This window comes from Lepidochelys kempii, chromosome 19, assembly GCF_965140285.1.
Source record: "Lepidochelys kempii isolate rLepKem1 chromosome 19, rLepKem1.hap1, whole genome shotgun sequence".
NCBI classification, from domain to species: domain Eukaryota; kingdom Metazoa; phylum Chordata; order Testudines; family Cheloniidae; genus Lepidochelys; species Lepidochelys kempii.
The window spans coordinates 786,307-792,306 of NC_136398.1; positions in this window are offsets into that span (position 1 = coordinate 786,307).

The window sequence follows — 6,000 nt, forward strand, 5'->3', positions numbered from 1 at the left end:
GAGTGTCAGTAGTAACGTGTGTTTCCCTCAGCAAGGCAATGTGTGCTTTGTGTTCTCTGGCCAGCTGGCGAGGGGTATCCTCCTTGGCTGCTGAGATTCCCTGGCTATCGAGGTGTCGTGCCTGGACAGCTGGCCACTCGTCAGGGTTTGTGACGTTGGCCCTGAAAGGCCAAAAACCTCCCGGGGACCAGACCCTTTGCTCCTTCATACATCTGTATGGCCTGATGTTTGCTCCAGCTGGCTACGGCTCTGTGTCTGCAGCTCAGCGGCCACCCTGTGCTTGTTGACACAGAGCTCGATTCGGCCACCCATATTATTATTGACTGCTTGAATTATACACCAGTCTCCAGGCTGTATGTGCTCGTGCACATGGCTCCACCAGGCTTTCAGCAAGCTGCCATTACTGCTCAGTCTGGCTGGAGCTGAAACCAACCTATGGTATCTCTGGTTGATGGATGCCCCACTCTCAGGCAGGACAAAGAATGCAGCACCAACGCAAAGGTCTGCTCATACTCAGGGGAGGAATCCCACTCCTGCGGGCCAGAGCTTGACACCACAGCTGATCTCTCAAGGCCGCTTTGTTATGGCAGCTGAGCTCACTCATGCTTGGGCAAGGGCTCCACTGACCCTTTTCCATGCACGGTCAATCAGTGCTGCCAGGGAGCTGAAAATTACGTCCTCCGAGTGGAAGCATCCATGGGAAAGTGAGTCTAACACACTAAGTACATTCAGGAGTCCATCGCTCCACCTGCATCTTTGGCCACTTGATCGCAGATCCTGGACCAGCCTCAGCAGGCAACTCGCTTGCTTGCCCAAAGCTGTCAGAGCCAAGCAGCCGCTTGGCCTGTTTTCCTCCCCACGCTGTTACTGTGGGGCAGCATTGCAGAATATAACTCGTATGGTGGACGGCAGAGTGCCCAACTCACCACCTGGAGGGTGATTTCCAATGCCTGGCCTCCCTTGATACAGAGGTTACCCTTTGGCTTTGGAACCTGAATATCAAGTTCTGATGTCTGTGTATGAGAGAAACAGGAAAAAATCTCTCCTCCCCAGGAGCTTCCTGCCTGCTAGAAATATAACAGGGGCAATTGTTGAAGCCACCAGGGACACATTCCAATGCCACAGGGAGGGGGTGGCGTATGAGCCTGGAAAGAAGAGAATACAAGTGAATAAGAAACTCTTAACTGCTGTTTATGCCTGAACCTGGGGGAAATGCTTCCTTTAAAATGTACTGATGACGCTAAAAGCCTTAACCCTTTGGACGCTTCACTGGTTTCCTGCAGGAAAGGGAAACCAGAGCCTCTGCAGTCGAGCTGATCCTTGATCCATGGCACATTCTTTTCAGCAATGCCAAATGAGCAGCATTATCCAGAGAGTAATGCAGCCTGAACCTTGTTTGTGTGGCCATGGCAAGTGTGGGTTGGAATACAGCTCGGGCTATTATCATCTAATGAACACAACCATTACTCTGTACGAGGGAGAAAGGGTTAGGGCCAGCTACAGCCTTAAGAATAAAGGCTTGTTTGGGAGAATTATTCATCGGGTCCCTTCTGTAGGTGGACGGCAGCAGATTAGAAGGAAACATTATCTCTCAGGGCAAGTTCAGAAGGGCAAATGAAGCCAAACTGGCACGGGCTGAGAGTCGCAATACATTATTCTCTTTGCTCCGTAAATCCGTGAGAACAAAGTACTCAGTGTAAAGGCTCACCAGGGCCTTTTCTTTCCCTGCAGGACTACGAAAGTTCAGCATGAGACGAAGAGGCACGTGTTGGCTATTAGTCCACTACAAAGAGCATTTGAGTCTAAAATTTAGAGTTTCATAAAAACATTATTGTCTGCATCCTGGGACATTTGTTTGCTAGGGCAACACAGCACTGAAAAATGTGACCCTCCTAGCAGCTGTGTGTTTCACCCCAGTGGTCATGAGCTGGGCCTCTTAGGAGGGGCTACTCCAGGCCAAACACCCATTTGACCTCATCCCAGCTCCCCACCTGGTGATGGTGGTGGATCCTCCACTCGTTGCTAGAGGTGTTGAGTCCTGCACATGGGAAGAGTTGCTGATAAATGTGGTTTCTCATTGTACTTCTCTTATTCTCTCTCTGGGATAATAATTCCTGGGAATCCCTCTGGGGGATAGGTTTGTTTTGACTTGAATGGCTATGCACAGAGAATGCATTGATGCATTTACATATGCAAATAAATTTACAAATTCAAAGGCACTCCCTGATGCTAGCTGTCCTCCTCGTCTCTTGTTGGTTTGCATTAAAAATGTTCACAGTATCATTATATTATGTCTGGCCTGCACGCTTTCCTATAAGATGCTTTGGTAAATTTTACAGCCCAGTATTTTGCAAGCATATTGCCTTTGCTAGGATCTACTCTAGCAATTCACAAGCTCCGCCCTCTGGGCTGGCTAAATATCTGGATAGAAGACTTCCAAGGAACACTTCAGTCTTGCAGCATCTGGTGGGGGTGACTCAGTCAGGGCGCTTTTCACTCTGAGGCCACGCTTGTCCCAGTGTGGCACTGGAGATGCTGTGATCTGAATCAAAGAACACCAACTGCTGCAGCCGGCAGCCCCTGGCACTAGGGGCAGTGCTGTGTGCTGTTAAACGCTGGGGGTGGGGTGGGGTTCTTTTTATTTGCCTTCTGCTTTTTGAGCCTTCAGGGCGAACTGGGGTCACATTTTGATGCTTTCTCCACTAGGGCTAGAAACTTACTTTTTCTTTAAGAATGAAGGCTGAAATCCTCCCAGATCCACTTGCCTCCAGGAGCTGGGTCTTTAAGGGAAACAAATAATGATCATGAGACTCATGACAAAATCATGAGAGTTGGCAACTCTGCAAAGAAAGTTTTCCCCACATAATGACAGGTTTCAGAGTAGCAGCCGTGTTAGTCTGTATTCACAAAAAGAAAAGGAGGACTTGTGGCACCTTTGAGACTAACAAATTTATTTGAGCATAAGCTTTCGTGAGCTACAGCTCACTTCATCGGATGCATTCAGTGGAAAATACAGTGGGGAGATTTATATACACAGAGAACATGAAACAATGGGTGTTACCCTACACACGGTAACCAGAGTGATCACTTAAGGTGAGCTATTACCAGCAATAGGAAAAAACCTTTTGTAGTGATAATCAAGGTGGGCCATTTCCAACAGTTGACAAGGACGTCTGAGGAACAGTGGGGGGTGGGGTGGGGTGAATAAACATGGGGAAATAGTTTTACTTTGTGTAATGACCCATCCACTCCCAGTCTCCATTCAAGCCTAAGTTAATTGTATCCAATTTGCAAATGAATTCCAATTCAACAGTCTCTCACTGGAGTCTGGTTTTGAAGTTTTTTTGTTGTAATATCGCAACTTTCATGTCTGTAATCGCGTGACCAGAGAGATTGAAGTGTTCTCCGACTGGTTTATGAATGTTATAATTCTTGATGTCTGATTTGTGTCCATTTATTCTTTTACATAGAGACTGTCCAGTTTGGCCAATGTACATGGCAGAGGGGCATTGCTGGCACATGATGGCATATATCACATTGGTAGATGTGCAGGTGAACGAGCCTCTGATAGGGTGGCTGATGTGATTAGGCCCTGTGATGGTGTCCCCTGAATAGATATGTGGGCACAGTTGGCAACGGGCTTTGTTGCAAGGATAGGTTCCTGGGTTAGTGGTTCTGTTGTGTGGTGTGTGGTTGCTGGTGAGTATTTGCTTCAGGTTGGGGGCTGTCTGTAAGCAAGGACTGGCCTGTCTCCCAAGATCTGTGAGAGTGATGGGTCGTCCTTCAGGATGGGTTGTAGATCCTTAATAATGCGTTGGAGGGGTTTTAGTTGGGGGCTGAAGGTGACGGCTAGCGGCGTTCTGTTATTTTCTTTGTTGGGCCTGTCCTGTAGTAGGTGACTTCTGGGAACTCTTCTGGCTCTGTCAATCTGTTTCTTCACTTCTGCAGGTGGGTATTGTAGTTGTAAGAATGCTTGACAGAGATCTTGTAGGTGTTTGTCTCTGTCTGAGGGGTTGGAGCAAATGCGGTTGTATCGTAGAGCTTGGCTGTAGACAGTGGATCGCGTGGTGTGGTCTGGATGAAAGCTGGAGGCATGTAGGTAGGAATAGCGGTCAGAAGTTCTTGTCAACTGCTGGAAATGGCCCACCTTGGTTATCACTAAAAAAGGTTTTTTCCTCCCGCTCTCCTGCTGATATTAGCTCACCTTAAGTGATCACTCTGGTTACCGTGTGTAGGGTAACACCCATCGTTTCATGTTCTCTGTGTATATAAAATCTCCCCACTGTATTTTCCACTGAATGCATCCGATGAAGTGAGCTGTAGCTCACGAAAGCTCATGCTCAGATAAATTGGCTAGTCTCTAAGGTGCCACGAGTCCTCCTGTTCTTTTCTCCACAGGCACAGTAAGAGTCACAGGGGCTGCCCGGTTCTCCGCATTGACACGTAGATGCTGTGTTGCGTGGGGCCAACAAATAACAAAGTCGCATCCAGCTAGTGCAGCAGCTAGTGTATTGATAATTGAGGAATGTAGGTTCCTTTGGACGAGCGTCCTGGAGGAAGTATTCTTTAAAGCTCCCAGGAACCATCGCTGTTCGTTAGATTGTGGCTGGAGCCATGAGCATATGTTGCTGCTTCTGAGTTGTGAGTAAGGTGTCTCAGCGGATGCTTGGCTGCCTGTTATAATGAGGCGAAGAGTCCTGGGGCACCTTCTAGACTAACAGACGGATTGGAGCAGGAGCTTTCGTGGGTGACTACCCACCTCGTCGGATGCATGGAGTTAAACGCGTCCGACGAAGTGGGTATTTACCCACGAAAGCTCCTGCTCCAATCCGTCTGTTAGTCTAGAAGGTGCCCCAGGACTCTTTGCCACTCTTACAGATGCAGACTAACACGGCTACCCCTCTGACGCTTGTTATAATGAGGTTACTGTAGTAAGCAGCCAGGACCCAGTGCAGGGGCAGCACAGAAAACTCTTTAATGGGGTGAAGCGCAGTTCAGAAGAAAACCTGAATGGCAGATCCAGCATTCCCCACATCTGAGCTCTGTGCCTGGCTACCCCCACGTAGGCAGCCTGTCTCCAGCAGCCGCCGCTACCTCCAAATGAGCTGAAAGAGGGAGCACGCGCTTTGAAAGGGCTAAAAAAAGATGGAATATATTATCCATCCACAAGCTGGTGCAGGTGGCTAAGGAAACTGTGAGGGAAAATGCCTTTCTTAGGTCTTCTCTGGGTGTGTGGGAGAAAATTCCTTTGATAAGGAGCTATTGAGAGGTACGGCCAAAAGTCAGAGCCAAGCACAGCTTTGAACTGGTTCAAAGTCCAGGTCAGGAGCATTTCCAGACCTGGGGTGGTAAGCAGCTACCCACCTCTCTTCAGAGTCCGTTAAAAGGGAGCCTCAGCAAATCAGTCCACCATGAAAATCGAAGCAAATGCATTCCTGAGAGAGCTATTTAAAAATGAAAGCAACCAAAGTGGAGATGGGGTGGGTATGTCTGGGGGCTCAGGGATGGAGAAGGCACAGGGACAGAGGGTAGATCCAGGTGGCACAGGGGATGGAGACAGCACAGGGGTGGGGCGGGTACACCTGAGTGACACAGGCACATTGCTAAACTATTTGGCCAACAGGAGCCCACGCCTGCTGTGTTCTGCCATCTGGGGACAACAAGGAGCTCTCACCAGCCCTAGCCTTGGATAAGAATTATTCCCTGCAGTGCCCCTTGGCTCATCGTCCTGCAGCATAGAGGGCCACCGGCGCAGCAGAGGGTGCCCAAACTATAGCTTCAAGGGCAGGAGAAGCCTCTCATAAGGAGTGGGTGATGCACGTTCAGCCCTGCAGCAGCCACTCTGCTTTCCTGATGATAAGCTCCTGATGAGCAATGGGCCCCATGTCACAGAGCCCTAGAGAGAGGGGCCCAGTGCACAGCAAGGGGTCTCCCACGGGATGGGAGCTGGGCAGCCTGGGTGAAAGAATGCCCCGCACTATAGTTTCAAGGCCAGTGGCC